Genomic DNA, 16,295 nt, shown 5'->3' with positions numbered 1-16,295 from the left:
TAAAAGTGGAATACAAATCCCAAATACAATCAAGACATATCACAACTTAACACTTACATAATTCAACATGTCCGAAAATGAGTCCCATCATCATATGGGGCGGTATGGCGTAGTGGGTAGAGCAACCGTGCCAGAAACCTGAGGGTTGCAGGTTCGCTCCCCGCCTCTTACCATCCAAAATCGCTGCCGTTGTGTCCTTGGGCAGGACACTTCACCCTTGCCCCCGGTGCCGCTCACACCGGAGAATGAATGATGAATGAATGAGTTGTAAATATGAATGATGGGTTCTCACTTCTCTGTGAAGCGCTTTGAGTGTCTAGAAAAGCGCTATATAAATCTAATCCATTATTATTATTATTATCAGTCACTGATACATATTATTCACTTTCTGTGTTTGATATGTACCAGGTTACCAATTTTTAATAAAAAGGTAAGGACCAGGATGACTAGTAGATTGCTGACTTAGTAGATAGTTTATTTAGTCATAATATTTGGGACACATGAAGAATGATATCCATCACTTCGGCAAATCATGAAAACAATTGTGAGTCCATAACAAGTTCACTACGTACGCTTTTTGGCAAACGTGTCACACAAGGTGTCAATAAAAAGCCCCAATAGCATAAATGTTTGTAACACTGAGGTTTATCTGTCAATGTAGCGAGTCTTTGACATACCAGATTTATGTAGCACTTCAAATAAATAGTAAACACACATTAGCATACCACAACAAACTTTTTTGCAAAGACTCATGCTTTGTGTTTTAAATATGTAATAATTACAAGCCTCTAAGTATTTGTTATTTATTTTAACATTCTTTTCACAGTGTCTGGTTATTTAAGACCGATGAGATAATCCCTTAGTCTTTCAAGTTTATTGACTACATTCCCCACAATATTTCCTAACCAGTCAAATGCCAGGCTAGCTATGTTTCAATATTATGACAATAAGACAAACTTACTGGCACACATGTCTGTCATTGCTGGCATGAATCAGACATTACGGAACCACAATCTCACATGGTTTTGAGAGGCACGGTTCTAAGTTGGCCAGTTTATAGGATTTGGTTTTGTTTTGAGTATTGTTTTTAATACATGCCACTTTTTGATCCTTGTGTTTAAAATGTACTGGATGTAAATGGGTTATACTTGTATAGCGCTTTTCTACCTTCAAGATACTCAAAACGCTTTGACACTATTTCCACATTCACCCATTCACACACACATTCACACACTGATGGTGGGAGCTGCCATGCAAGGCCCTAACCACGACCCATCAGGAGCAAGGGTGAAGTGTCTTGCTCAAGGACACAACGGACGTGACTAAGTTGTAGAAGGTGGGGATCGAACAAGGAACCCTCAGGTTGCTGCACGGCCACTCTCCCAACCGCGCCACACCGTCCCCAATATTTTCCTCGATTCTACTGGTTGTTTGTCTGCCACAATTTGTGAGCAATTCATCGTTAATGACATTCCAATTGGTGCAATGTGTCCAACTACTATACAGGACCTGTGAACAACCCACTACTACAAAACACTATAGGCAGGCCCCTGGAATTTGGCTATGTTGCAAACGCGCTAATTCCTGCAAATTCAATCAATCCTTGCGAATTATGCGCGGCCTCGCAACTTTGCCAAATGCCCCTAACTTACCCGCATATTTTGGACAATAATGTCATTTTTGCCAATCGAATTTGTCTCTGAGCGGGCGCTCAAACTTGCTCGTCAACTGTCGAATGAAAATTTATGTTTGTTTCTTGTGTAAAGAAGGAATAAAATGCGACAATATATCAACTATTTATTGCTCAAATACCACAATTGTCATTCTCCCACATAGCTCAGACCCAGAGCCGTGTATAGAGCGAATATGGCCAACTCGGTTTCAAAGTTGAGACCAAACATGGCGCACTGTTGACATGTAAAAGGCTTTTGACCAATCATTTAGGAGATCGTCTGGCCATACTCTCATTGGTCAAAAGCCCGTCACGTGACTACATGGCCCTTTGAAACTGAGTTGGCCATACTCTCTATACACAGCTCTGCTCAGACCTACCTCGTCCACAGTGGTAAGCCTTCTCGGTAATGTAGTATACAAATATTTATAACCTAGTTTACGTGTATTTATATATTTATTCAACCTTTATTTATCCAGGATAAGACCATTAAGAACAGATTGTCATTTGCAATGCCGGCTTAGCCATGACGCAGTATTTACATGTCAGAGATGTTCAAGTCTGATGATAATGCCTCATCGGCTCTCGTTTACCAACAAAAATGTGCGCATAAGATCAGTTCACAAATGCTTTTAATATATGGAGGTAAAAATGTTGGAACATAAATGAATGTTTAAGATGGTCAAACACATTTTAGGCACACAGAGATTGTCTGCAACTTGTGGACAATAGATCAGACAGAGACGGAGAAAGAAGTCTTTGGTGGTCTTTCTTTCTGTAAATCCATCCATCCATTCATTTTCTACCGCTTATTCCCTTCGGGGTCGCGGGGGGCGCTGGAGCCTATCTCAGCTACAATCGGGCGGAAGGCGGGGTACACCCTGGACAAGTCGCCACCTCATCGCAGGGCCAACACAGATAGACAGACAACATTCACAGTCCCCATTCACACACTAGGGCCCATTTAGTGTTGCCAATCAACCTATCCCCAGGTGCATGTCTTTGGAGGTGGGAGGAAGCCGGAGTACCCGGAGGGAACCCACGCAGTCACGGGGAGGACATGCAAACTCCACACAGAAAGATCCAGAGGCCGGGATTGAACTCAGGACTACTCAGGACCTTCGTATTGTGAGGCAGACGCACTAACCCCTCTTCCACCGTGCTGCCCTCTTTCTGTAAATATACATAATTATTGCTATTATTAGTTAGAAATAATTCAAACAGTGTTTTGACAATTTTCTCTGACTATGCGCTTTTACTGCCAATTAGCGTCTGTTTTTAGGTCTGTGTAGTATACAATGAGTAAAACATAAATGTAGTGGTTTTCCATTTTTGTTGCAATTGTGTGCTTTGGACGGCAAGGTTAAAAGGAACATATAAAACTCTGATCACAAATTCATAAAAGAGGTTGTGTTGGGAGGATGTTCTGAGGACCTTTTACTTGCACATCACAAGACCTCCACCCCAGATCACACTCCAAAGTGGGCTGGCTCAGGGTGGAGGACAGAGTAAAACAACTTGCACTGAGCCTAGTCTATAAAATCCGCTACACCTCCCTGATACCGAAGTACATGGCAAACTACTTCCTTAACGTAAATGACCGCCATAACCACAACACCAGGGGGAGCTCCACTAACCACGTTAAACCCAGATTCCGATCTAACAAAGGTCTTAACTCATTCTCTTTTTATGCCACATCAATGTGGAATGTGCTCCCAACAGGTGTAAAAGAAAGGGCATCTCTATCCTCCTTCAAAACCGCAATAAAAGTACACCTCCAGGCAACTTCAACCCTAAACTAACACCCTCCCCGGATTGTAAATAATCAAATGTAAATAATCAAATGTAGATACTTTTTCTTATGCTTTCTGATCTCTCTCTCTCTCTCTATGTCCACTACTTGCTGTACATATCCTACCAAGTCAGACCCCCCCCCCCCCCCCACATCCCACACCCCGGATTGTAAATAATGTAAATAATTAAATGTATATACTCTGATGATTATCTTGTGTGATGACTGTATTATGATGATAGTATATATCTGATAGTATATATCTGTATCATGAATCAATTTAAGTGGACCCCGACTTAAACAAGTTGAAAAACTAATGCGGGTGTTACCATTTAGTGGTCAATTGTACGGAATATGTACTTCACTGTGCAATCTACTAATAAAAGTTTCAATCAATCAAAAAAAAGCCTTCTTAGCATCCTGGCATCACGCCAACCACAACACATGTGCAACCGTGACAGTAAGATGGGGACTATTCCAGCTGACTTCTGGCGAGAGGCGGGGAACACCCTGGACTCGTCGCCAGTCAATCACAGGGCACATATAGAAAAAGCAACCATTCGGATTCACACCTATATGAGCAATTACGCGTCCCAATGTTTTTAGGCTGTGGGAAGTGCGAGTACCCACAGAAAACACATGAGGAGAACTTGCAAGCTTGTCATGAAAACACTCCAGCAGAGATTTAAACTTTTGATCTCCGAACTGGGAGGACGACTTGCTAACCTAAATATGCGTCAGTTTAAAAAAAAAAAAAAAAACATACAATTTGAACGTACGTGCTTTTCCATATTGGTTAGCCCAAGTGTGGCTCTTGAACTTTCAGTCATCATGTTCTGCTGTATTTTAACATAATCAATTAGTGGGTTTTCCTCACCCCATAATTGATTTTACCACTTTTCGCAGACACCGCAGTAATCCACTTTTCTCCCTTCAGATCTGTGTCCCCATACTTCCTTATACTCGTCTACCAGGCGGGTGGAATTCCTCACATTCTTCTTTACAGACTGCGGGTAGTCATTGTGATGTGATAACTTACTGTCTTTGCCTCAGCTATGTCATTGGGGTATGGAAACATCATAACGTGGATAGATGTGGTAGAGGCGGCAGCACGGTGGTTAGCACTGTTGCCTCACAGCAAGAAAGTTCCGGGTTCGAATCAGCGTTTGCCTTTCTGTGGACTTTGAATGTTCCCCTTGTGTGGGTGCGCCGTGCGGCTTTTTCTTACAGTACATAAACACCTATGTTAAACCAGTTTAAAGGCTTTCAATTGCTCGTAAGTGCGAATGTACACAATCCCTGTGTTTGACAGGTGATCAGTTCAGAGGGTACAATGCAATCATAGCATATTAGTTTCATATCAAATTTGGAATAGTATGTTTTGCAAATAATAATGACTAAATTAGTAGTAGTGGAGTTATGTTGTGTGGGTTACAGTAAACTGGGAAGGACCTGTACCAGAATAAATATAGTTTATGACGGAGTGAGCAATGATTAATTCTTTGTATGGCAAACAGTGTTTAACAGTATATACTGGCCAATTTTCCTTTACTTGTTCCAGGAGGTTTTCCAAACTTTTCTCCATCCACCTCCCGTATTTCTCTTATATGCATGCATAGCTTCTTTGTGAAGGTACACACGTTCAAGGGAAAATAGAATTATGAACGCCCACTAACAAGCCTTGTGTTTTTATTTCTATCCATTTGACTTTTCACAGTATTGTAAATGTTATTAGTGTACATGTGCATGTCAGCAGTATTTCCCCTGGTTACTTAATAAGTGGCCAATCAACAATCAACATTTATTTACATTTAAAGGAGCCATATGTAATAATTTCATGTCAAGTCATCATTAAAAGGCCCTGATACCTGTATGTCAAAAGGCATTAATAAATCATGTTCTTTTCGAATACCTTTATAACTGATAATAGTAGTTCAGCCGGGATATGCTCATTTCAAAATTAGATTTATAGCCCCGAAATCTTGTTATTGTTTTCATTTCGATGTCTCGCCCTCTACCGTTTGACCAATTAGAAAGTCTGTGAGTGTGTCACATCCAGGTTGCCAGTTACGCACCGCCATCTTTGTCTGGCTACTGGCACTGGTAAAGTTACTAAACATGTCAGACCTTAGTAAATCTAAATCGTTACAATTGTCAACTTATTCATGACAAAGCCAAGAACAAAAAAAGTATTTGTATCAGGGATGCCTTTGTAAGATGGAGAAAATTGAAGGCGGAGAAGACTTTTTCATCTGAGGCCAAACTTGCAAATTTCCTCCTAGATAAGTAGGTCAGGCATTTACGTTTTCTTATTACTTGTAATAAATGGAAATGGACATTTCGTATGTAAACTATATTGCCCAATACAGTCTATGATCTTGTCTAACAAAGCTAGTATGTTCGTGCAACAAAGGCTTAGTGTAATGGTGTTTAGCTCCTAGTGTAATCCTTAGCATGCTAGCCCGGTCAATGACACATTGACATATAGGCTAACGGGGGAAATATATGCCTGTTAGCCTATATGTCGATGTGTATTCTAACGGGCAGGGCAAAATATATTTTCGACAACTAAAACCTATGTGGATATGGGTAATATCAGTGCATATTTCATTCTCAATATGCTGATACGCTGAGGAAATGGGTTCCAACATTAGCACGGCTGTCATCATGGCAATGTGAAACATATGGAGACAGCCAAATCACATGATAAAGTAATTCCTCATTCGGGTAGCCTATATGCATACCTTGGTAAAATGTCTCGTTTTTAGTTTTGGGGCGTACATTAGGCAGCTGAGCATGCTCTACTTATTTTCACCAGTATAATCATTGCTAGCGTTGGTTGTAGTTTGTTTTAGTCTTTGTTTTCTGATAGTACTGACAGTAACCATATGATTGCCATTTGTTGTGATATTGTACGTAGGCTTGATGTACGTCTTCCTGAAAGTAGCCTAATTTCTTTGTAAAATGTGTTGGTTAGAGATTTGTTATAGACAAAACACTTATCTATTCAGCTGTGATGGCGTATCTGGCAACCTCAGTCAGGGAAAAAGGGAGGGAACTACATAATTTTGACCGTGATTGCAGTACCATTTCTGGCCACATTATTACATATGGCTCCTTTAACTGTCTTGTACTCTCAAAGAAAATATAACCTATTGTTGCAGGTTTCTCATACACACAATCGCCCAATGCTGTGTGAGAGTAGGAACAAATGAGTCATTAACAAATTATTATCAATATCATTGGGAAAGACGTACGGCCTTTACTGCAAGGTTCACAATCACAACACAATATATATTATATGCAGAGTGTAAAGTGAATCAGAAATTAGTGCCTATTATAACAAATTGTTAAATAGTCACAACAAATATTTGTCCTTTTACTCTTACATGGTCTAGTCTAGTGCACTGGTTCTCAAATGGGGATACATAAAGCCACACTAGAGGAGGTAGCATATTTTTATAAAAATGAAGTCTATTATAACGAATCGCTATGGAGTAGAAGTTGCATCAGTCAAAAATGAAAAATGAAGAGGAAAAAAACATAAGTTTCACTGGACTGTAGGTTGCTTTTACAGTATTTAGAAAGGTTTGTTTCGAAATTATGTTTACGGTAATGTAACACATTTTTCAGCTACAGTGCTACACAATAGCATAAAGAACATACCTGGAATACCAAATAGGCTAAATTTGCATAACAAACCCGCACGTCGAACAATAAGTTGCCAGTATAGTTCACCAAGAACTGAATCTCATTTGACATCACTGAATTCATTAAATTCTGAATCCTTGGTGTCACACAAAACACCCAAAAATAACTACAATAGTTAACGCATGTGATTTTATGACAAAAAATATTGCATTGGTTAATGGATATTCGCAGATTAATATTTTGACCATACATGCTTCTTTACCTTTACCGCGGATGGTTACCTGAAGGAAGCCTATAGGGTTGTTATACAGTCAGTGATTAGGTCAATGCCGTCAGGACCTGAGAGGTCATGGCTCATATTATGTTTGTTGTGGTTCTACCTAGATTTGTGTCTAGTTCTCTTCCAGCGTGTTTTCCCTTTGTTTACTTTTCTTTGTTGCTTTGGACACTGATCAGACACTCCTGTTTCGGTTTAGTAATTAGTTTCCTCACCGGTTGCTTCCTCTAATAACGCCCCTTTATATATTCTGTTGTTGCTGGATCGATGCTCGCTTCAGACGACAGCTCGCGATTGTTTTTGGTCATCCTCTGATTCCTCTACAGAGTAAGTCTTATGTTGATAATTACCCCTGACTTAAATTCTTTGTAAAGTGTATCCTTAGCTTCTCGTGTCCTTGGCAGATTGATATTTTTGTACATTTTTGCTTTCACCATTGGAATAAATATGAATTCCTTCCTAAACGCCACTCCTGCCGCTTCCTGCTTGTCCTCCGGAGTATATGAGAAGACAACCATTGCAGCAATGCGACCGCAACGTAACAAATGCAAGTGTCAAAGTAATTTACCTGTTCGAAGTTGCTCCTTACCCAAATCGCCCAAACTTGTCTCAAACGTTTGTGCAACATTTGTGCTGCAAAAAAATGTGGTCAAACAAATGGGACATGGGGTGTTTTTGACAAGCTGGATGACATCACTACTGAGAAAATGTATTTTAGAATATTTAAAAACCGTAATGGCCCAAACAAAACATTTCCAGCACTAATGTTTGAGACAAGATTGGGGAGATGTAGAAAACAACTTCCACAGTTTCTCGTTGTTCACATTAGGTTTAGTTTTTTATTGCCCTGATGTGGGATCTGATGTTGTGGCTTGTGCAGCCCTTTGAGACATTTGTGATTAAGGGCTGTATAAGAAAACTTTGATTGATTGCTTTCATGCTGTACCTCCACTTTTTACATTTATGTTATGCCAGTTTTATATAAGCATTTGAAGTTTGGATTAATATTGATCCAAAACAATAGAAAGTGAGTTAAACCGCTATTGCACTGTTGGCACATTTCATTCCAACACACCGATTCATACATTAAGTTTTTGTATATAGGGGGTTGTCTTGAAAATGTTTCTGTTGTTGAAAATAATCCTCCGCCCTAATAAGTTAAATGTAGACGGCACTAGAGTTGAAACATTCCATGAGACCAAACCTCAACCTCACTTTTCATGCAAAGGCTATGCTTCTCCAGTTCCCTGAAAGCTTTCTTGGTCAACAAATGCATCCAAACAGAGCAAGAGGGGATGACACAGCCAAAGGCACCCACTACTGGCTTCATTATAATATCTGTCAAGATATAAATCAATAAGATCTCAAGACAAATGACTGTGCTGGGTTTTTGCGAAGCCAAGCATTTCTGTTTTTAATCTGAATATCAAAATCTCATATGGATTTCAAAGTTCTTTTGTAAATTTTTATGCATCATCGTGCCTGGTGTGTGTCCTGACATAAATCAGCATCCCACACTCTTGGTTCGGAGCCCAGTGCTGACTCCATCACTGTCTCGCTCGATGTCAGTGGGGTGAAGGTGATAGACATGGCCTTTGGGCCAGGATCTGGTTCAATATACACTGGCAGGAGATTTGACAGTGCAAAACGCATCCAGTCTATCAAAGGCAACTAAGAGTTGATCGATATCTGACCTTTTACATGCTTCACTTCTGTCCAATGCTTGTCTCTTTTCACTTGTCTTCTGTAAGGGGAAAGAAAATCCCTTTCTGGACGGAACATTATGATCTCCAAATCTCAGGGTATGAACTGTCTTTACCAGAAAAGAGAGTTCAAATTGCAAAACTGCATGTTGATTTGGTACAGGCTCCCGACTGATCGAGATGTTCATATTTAAGATTATTATTTATGTAATACTTATTGGGACTGCAATTGTTATTTAGCAAAGGATATTTTAAAACATAATCAGATCATAGGCGAAGTAAAGGAACTTATACAGACAAGCAGCAGGTTTTATAGGTCAAGTTGAACCCCTTAAAACAGTGGTCAAAAAACCTTTTCTGGCCCAAGATCATTGGTCCCAGCCAAGAACCAAGGCAAGATTTACCCCTGATTTGATGAAAAAAAAAAAAAATATATATATATATATATATATATATATATATATATATATATATATATATATATATAGAGAGAGAGAGAGAGAGAGAGAGAGAGAGAGAGAGAGAGAGAGAGAGAGAGAGAGAGAGAGAGAGAGAGAGAGAGAGAGAGAGAGAGAATTTTCTATTCCATATTTAAAGGCAAAGGTTTGTGTTACAATTAGGCATTTTGTAAGTGTGCCTTTTTCTGTTTTTCCCATGTTTGCTGTTTAATTGTGTTTCTGCGAGGGCCAATGACAAGCAAAGTCAAGGGCCTCATTTTGGGCACCCCTGCTGTAGAGGCCAGCTCTTTGTGGACACTACAGTCTGAGTAGTGTAGTATATTTTTGAATGGTATTGTCACATATGGGGCAAGTTTTTATTGTTTTATTAAGAGGGGGCAGATGGGGAAGTCCTGCTTTAGCTGACTGCCTTGTTTTATCATATGTCACTGCCTTTTTACTAATGCTGCCTAATGATGTTTTAATAAATCCGATTAATCACATTTTTGAATTTGGATTAATCATGATTATTCACATAGTATGAGTCACTTGCATAAGTTAAATTAACTTAAAAAAAGACCCCAATATTTGGACATGCAATTTCATTGTCAGAATGTCATTCAAGTATTTCTAAAAAAAGTTTTACTTGACTGCATGTCATTTACTTGTTCCAAATTTGGTATTATTTGTATATAAAGTCCAGTCAGGCTATATTTTGGAGTGAGATTTTCCAGCGAACACAAAGTCTCCTCACTCATCTTTGCACTGACGTATGCATTGACCTGATCACTGACCTTATAACAAGCTATGCAGTCTTTCAGGTAACCATACGAGGTTAAGGTAGAGGAGCATGTACACGGTTAAAATAAATGACATGATTAATTTGTGTAAATGCATGATTAATGCAATATTTTTTGTGATTGTTCACGAGTTAACTCGTTATTTTTGACAGCCCTACTTTTTAAATGTAAGTACTTTGTTTTGTATCCACAATAAATCAACAGAAAATCAGTACTTTGGAATATTCTTCACAGACTCTATTTGGCTTGTTATCTTCTAGGGCTGTGAATCTTTTTAACGATTCGATTCAATTCTTGGGGGGAACGATTTGATTCAGAATCGATTCTCGTTTCAAAATGATTTTGGATTCAAATGTAATGCTTTATAATGACATCGGGTGACAGTTTTATGATTAACTACATTCTTCCGTAAAACAGATAAACAGCTGTAATAGATCTCTATTTTGCTTAAAATGAAACTGGTTTTCTTTGGAAAAATTGGACCCAAACATTTAATTAAGTCAAATACAAAGAAGGCAACAAGAGAAATATTCTACACTTTTATTTTCTTAAGTAAATCTGTACAGCAGGTATGGGCATCTTCATAAAAAATATGATTTGTCTGAGTAGCTGGACAGGACAGATTTTTAATTTTTTTTTAAATAAAATATATATATATGTATATATATTTTTTTGTTTTTACTAAATTTTTGATTTTTATGAATGTATTAAGAGTCGTACAAAAGAGAATCGCAATTTTTTTTTTGACACCCCTATTAACTTCCCATCGCAGGCGAGCAATGGCAGTGATGTCCCAAAAATCGACTGGGCGACCCCTGCCTTAGAAAATATTGGATACAACTTTGGCTCTGCATTGTGTTAACACAAATCACATCGCTGCAAGAGTCTTTCTCACAAGAACAACATAATTTGACTGTACGGTCGCAATGTATGATTTGGCTGAAATGTAATTTGTGATTTGTTTTTTACAAAAAATGGTAGGACTGAGATTTTATAATTCCAGACGAGCTTTAATAATGGATAAGGAACAGGCACTCCATCTAATGCATGTGTTATTACAATGTAATTGTGTAATAGTTACTAATGTGGTGTTACCCTGACATGAATCTGAATATTGTTCTTGGCACCAAATAAGAGCAGGAGACTGAAGAAGTGTGCCGTAATTTGTGCTCCGGGCCACTCCCTCTGGATAAGGGAGAGGTCAAAGGTGCAATAGAGGGAGTCCATAAGCGTGTTGAAGTCATCCGTCTGGACTTTATTTGCGGTTGGTGAAAGCAACTTGGTTGAGACAGTGGACCAATCAAAAAAACAATAACAAAAAACAGCATGCTGCTGGCTACAGAGGGTTCTCTCCAAACATGGTTGTTAATTGTATCTGGTCCATTATTTTCTGCAACTCACTCTACAACGAACCTGATTCTCGCCAGAATCCCTGTAGTTCGCTGAGCTCCACACAAAGATCTGGGCTCCGAGGGCGTTGCAAACTCCTTCAACATGGCAAAAAATAATGAACCAATCAGGATCGTCGGGCGGGATTTCATAGATGTGACGTAACGCCGAAGCGACAGTTTGATTCAAACAACAAGGGCAGCACACAGCGAGGAGTCGTGTGCTGGCATTGATTCTGCTATTGCAACTGTTTTGCGACATCGCTCGTCTACTGACATTGCTGCGTTGTTTCTGTAAAAGTTCTCTAACTTTTCGCTCTGTCGTTATCCAATATGTCGGGCTGTTCTGTTTTGGATTTCCCTGCGTCGCTCTCATCAGCGTCACGGGTTGATTTCGATGTGAGTGGTTGAAGTAGCACGTCATTCAAGATAACGGACAAGTGGTTTATCCAATCACATTCAATTATTTTTTTTACAAGGCCCCGCCTTCTGAAATACATCTCCTATTGAGAAGTTCCCAGATCCTTGTGTGGAGCTCAGCGAACTACAAGGATATGCGAGAGTCAGGTTACCCTACAACACCAATGAAGATGAAATCTACATGGCAAAGAACCACAAGAGAGGACCTCTACTTTACTTCAATTTTAATCCATGACTGTTCATTTTATTTTAAATACTGCTGGCTCTGATTGCGTTCAGTCAGAAATCAAAAATATGATGTCTGTGAAGTGATTATGCTGAGATATTTGTTTTTATAAATACAGACAGCTAAAGAAAATACACTGTCTCTATACTATGCGCATGTCCTGTGTGTAACACTAAATTATGTAGCCCCAGAGTGTGGAAGCCTACGTAAGCACCAGTCAAGCAGCAGATTTTGGTTTGGAGAAGGCTGCTCCTGATCTTCCATATTGTGACATTTCTGCAGCTCCAATGTAAACAGGCGTCTGATATAATGAGGCTCTTTTATACCACTCTCCACCGCATCCAGCTGTATTTCAAAGTAACTTGTTCACAGTGCCCTTTAACATCCTCTTTGAAATGATGTGTGGTGTTTGTTACGCACTTCTATTAATTGGGGCCTTGACTTTCAGTGGCACCTTGGCAGACAAAAGGAAACCTTCGCACTCAGAGGCAGTGTTTAAATGCTTTACATCAGTGTTTCTTAACTATGTTATGTAGACCACAAGGAAGTGTCTTTAAATGTCGAAAAAATCACAATATGATCCCTTTTCAAGGGGAACTCTGCGTTTTTACAATTTTGCCTATTATTCACAATCCTTATGTAAGACAAGAACACATGTTTTTCTTTTTATTATGCATTTTATCTCATAAATTCACATTAGCAAAAGTCAGCTAACAATGAAATTAATGGTTGTCACTCCATTCCACCTATAAAGCACTCCATCAAGGTTTTATATACATGCTGTACGTAATGTAACAGGCACATTCATAATAACATGTAATATTTACATATTTTTCTCATTTTAAGCATATGTGGCGCATGAATTTTCACAACGTTTCGCTTTTCCCTTGAACAAAAACAACATTACTATTCATGCAGTTTTCATGAGAGCCAACAACGACTACTTAGGGACAAATAATGAGCTAGAACCTTATATTTTTAAGCCTGAATATAAAGAAAAAAGAGCAACACGTTTTAGAACCTGTGTGCTAAACAGATTAAGCTTTAGTGAAACACTAAGCATCACGTAGCATTTTTACTAAGTGGTAAACAAGATATACAAACTACGAACATAATCAATCAATCAATCAATGTTTATTTATATAGCCCTAAATCACGGGCTGTTGACACAATTACTTACTGTACAATGTCTGCTCTCACTGGGGGTGCCTAATGATGGCCTATTAATATATTCCAGTTTAGATGAAGAATTAATCATAATCCTCACAAAAGGCCCGCAAATAAAAAAATTGTTTCCTGTCTTCCTCGCCATACTCCAGGTATAAATCATACTTGCCACTCCTCCCGATGTCTCCGGGAGACTCCCGAATTTCAGTGCCCCTCCCGAAAATCTCCCGAGGCAACCATTCTCCCGAATTTCTCCCGATTTTCACCCGGACAACAATATTAAGGGCGTGCTGTGATGGCACTGTCTTTAGCGCCCTCTACAACCTGTCGAAGCATCCGCTTTTTCTCCATACAAACAGCGTGCCGGCCCAGTCACACGTAAGTGACTACAAGACATATTTGATCAACAGCCATACACGTCACACTGAGGTGTGGCCGTAGAAACAACTTTTAACACTGTTACAAATATGCGCCAACACTGTGAACCCACACCAAACAAGAATGACAAACATTTCGGGAGAATATCCACACCGTAACACAACATTAAACACAACAGAACAAATACCCAGAACCCCTTGCATCCCTAACTCTTCCGGGCTACAATATACACCCCCGCTACCACCAAACCCCGCCCCCCTCAACCCCCCCCCCCCCAATCTCCTGAATTCGGAGGTCTCAAGGTTGGCAAGTATGTATAAATTGAATGTCAAAGTTGACCAACTTCTCGGTTTATGGCCACATCCTTTACAATCCAGTCGAGAGGCATGATTTATAATCTAGAAATAACTTTCACCAATTTAGAGGCGATGCAGGAGCTCACCGGCTCAATATGTCAATATAGCAGCACAAGCTAGTTAGCACTCTGTGATCAGGTGCAGCTGAAAATATTTTTTCAGTGTTAGCTAATACTTGGTTAATATTCAGGTATTTACAAGATGGAGTATTGTTGGCATTTTTGGATGTGTGTTTAGAGGGCTTTCCGGGCGTAATCGTTTACTCTCATTCGCTGCATTGTCACCTCATACGTGCTGTATTTTAGGACTATACATATATATATTATATATATATATATATATTAATATATATATATATATATATATATATATATATATATATATATAATATATATATATATATATATATATATATATAGTATATATATAATTATATATATATATAAATACTATATATATATATGTATATATATATATATATATATATATATATATCTTAATTAGATTATCCAAAAAAAAAAAATAATGCTCGATACCGTGGTAGAGCGTAATATGTATGTGTGGGAAAAAATAGTCTTGTGATTTTTTCCCACACATACATATGTATATATATATATATATATTATATATATATATATATATATATATATAATATATATATATATATATATATATATATAAATATATATATATATATATATATATATATATATATATATATGTGTGTTAGTGGGTTTTTTTCTTTATTATTTAATCTATTGATATTCGGAATGCATAGTTTTTTTACGTGATCACTAGTTTAATTGTTTGTTTTTTTGAACAGGCTAAGTTAAATTGAGTTATTACTATTTGTTGTTTTGATAATGTTGTGCAAGTACTTTGGAAACTGTCTTCGTAAAATGCACTGTAGAAATAAAGTGGATTGTCTCATCCATTGGCGTTGTTAGGCCTATTTTAGGAGGGTTCAAGCCCCCCTAAAATGTTCTTAAGCCCCCCTAAATAATTTGGTGTAAAAAAAAATAAATATATTTTAAAAAAAAAAATCTTTTTTTTTTTTTACAAATACAAGCCGACATATTCATTATAAAGTGGCCCGAATATTGAGTTTAAATAAATAATCATATAACCTGTCATATTCACTCAGTTTCCCCTCACTTCATAGTGTAAGGTAGAGAGCCCCTTTTAGTGCGTCGGTATCCAATCCATTCCACTTGTTCATATAGAAAATTGCCCACAATCACTCAAAATCCAGTCGGCATTTTCTCTGCGAACCTGCTTGCGGTCCTTGGACTTGTTCATATAGAAAATGCCCACATTACTCAAAATCCAGTCCGCATTTTCTCTGCGACCTTGCTTGCGGTCCTGCAGGTGTACGAAGCACATTAGCACACAGCACTACCAGAACAAGAACCTTGTGTCTGCAATTGTAAATAATTTAGTTTTTAAGTTTGTGTTTCTTGTAGAATCTATATAAAGTAATATACATTAGCACATTGTTAAAATAATGAAAAACAACATCATTAAATATATTTGTTTTATTGTATTGTTACATTGATAGCTGTTGTATTATTATAGGATGGCTTGTTAAACATTTGCATAGGATTTTCAGAGGGTGGAAAAACCAAGACATTTAATATAAAATGTAAAATGAATAAATACATAAAAGAAAAAGAAAAAAAATGGTTAAAAGCCATCATCCCGGGGAGCATTTAATTTCGTCCCGTGCATTTTTTTTACCGTCCCCGGGACGACAAGACTACGTTAATCTCAAGCCCTGGAAGTTACATTTTATTGTTTGCATTATTTGTTTCAGCATTGCACATTGAAGATGGTCTCTCAGCTCTTTGACAGCTTTGGCTCTTTTTCAGATCAGCAGACTAAGTCTTTCTTATTTACAGTATATATAAAAGTTTCTCATTTCTATTCATACTTAATTTCCTTAACGGCTTGCCATAAATTAATATATATTAATATATATGTATATATATATATATATTATATATATATATATATATATATAGTATATAT

The sequence above is a fragment of the Entelurus aequoreus genome, linkage group LG11 (genome assembly GCF_033978785.1).
Source record: "Entelurus aequoreus isolate RoL-2023_Sb linkage group LG11, RoL_Eaeq_v1.1, whole genome shotgun sequence".
Classification (NCBI taxonomy): Eukaryota; Metazoa; Chordata; class Actinopteri; order Syngnathiformes; family Syngnathidae; genus Entelurus; species Entelurus aequoreus.
This window is presented reverse-complemented; position numbering follows the sequence as displayed.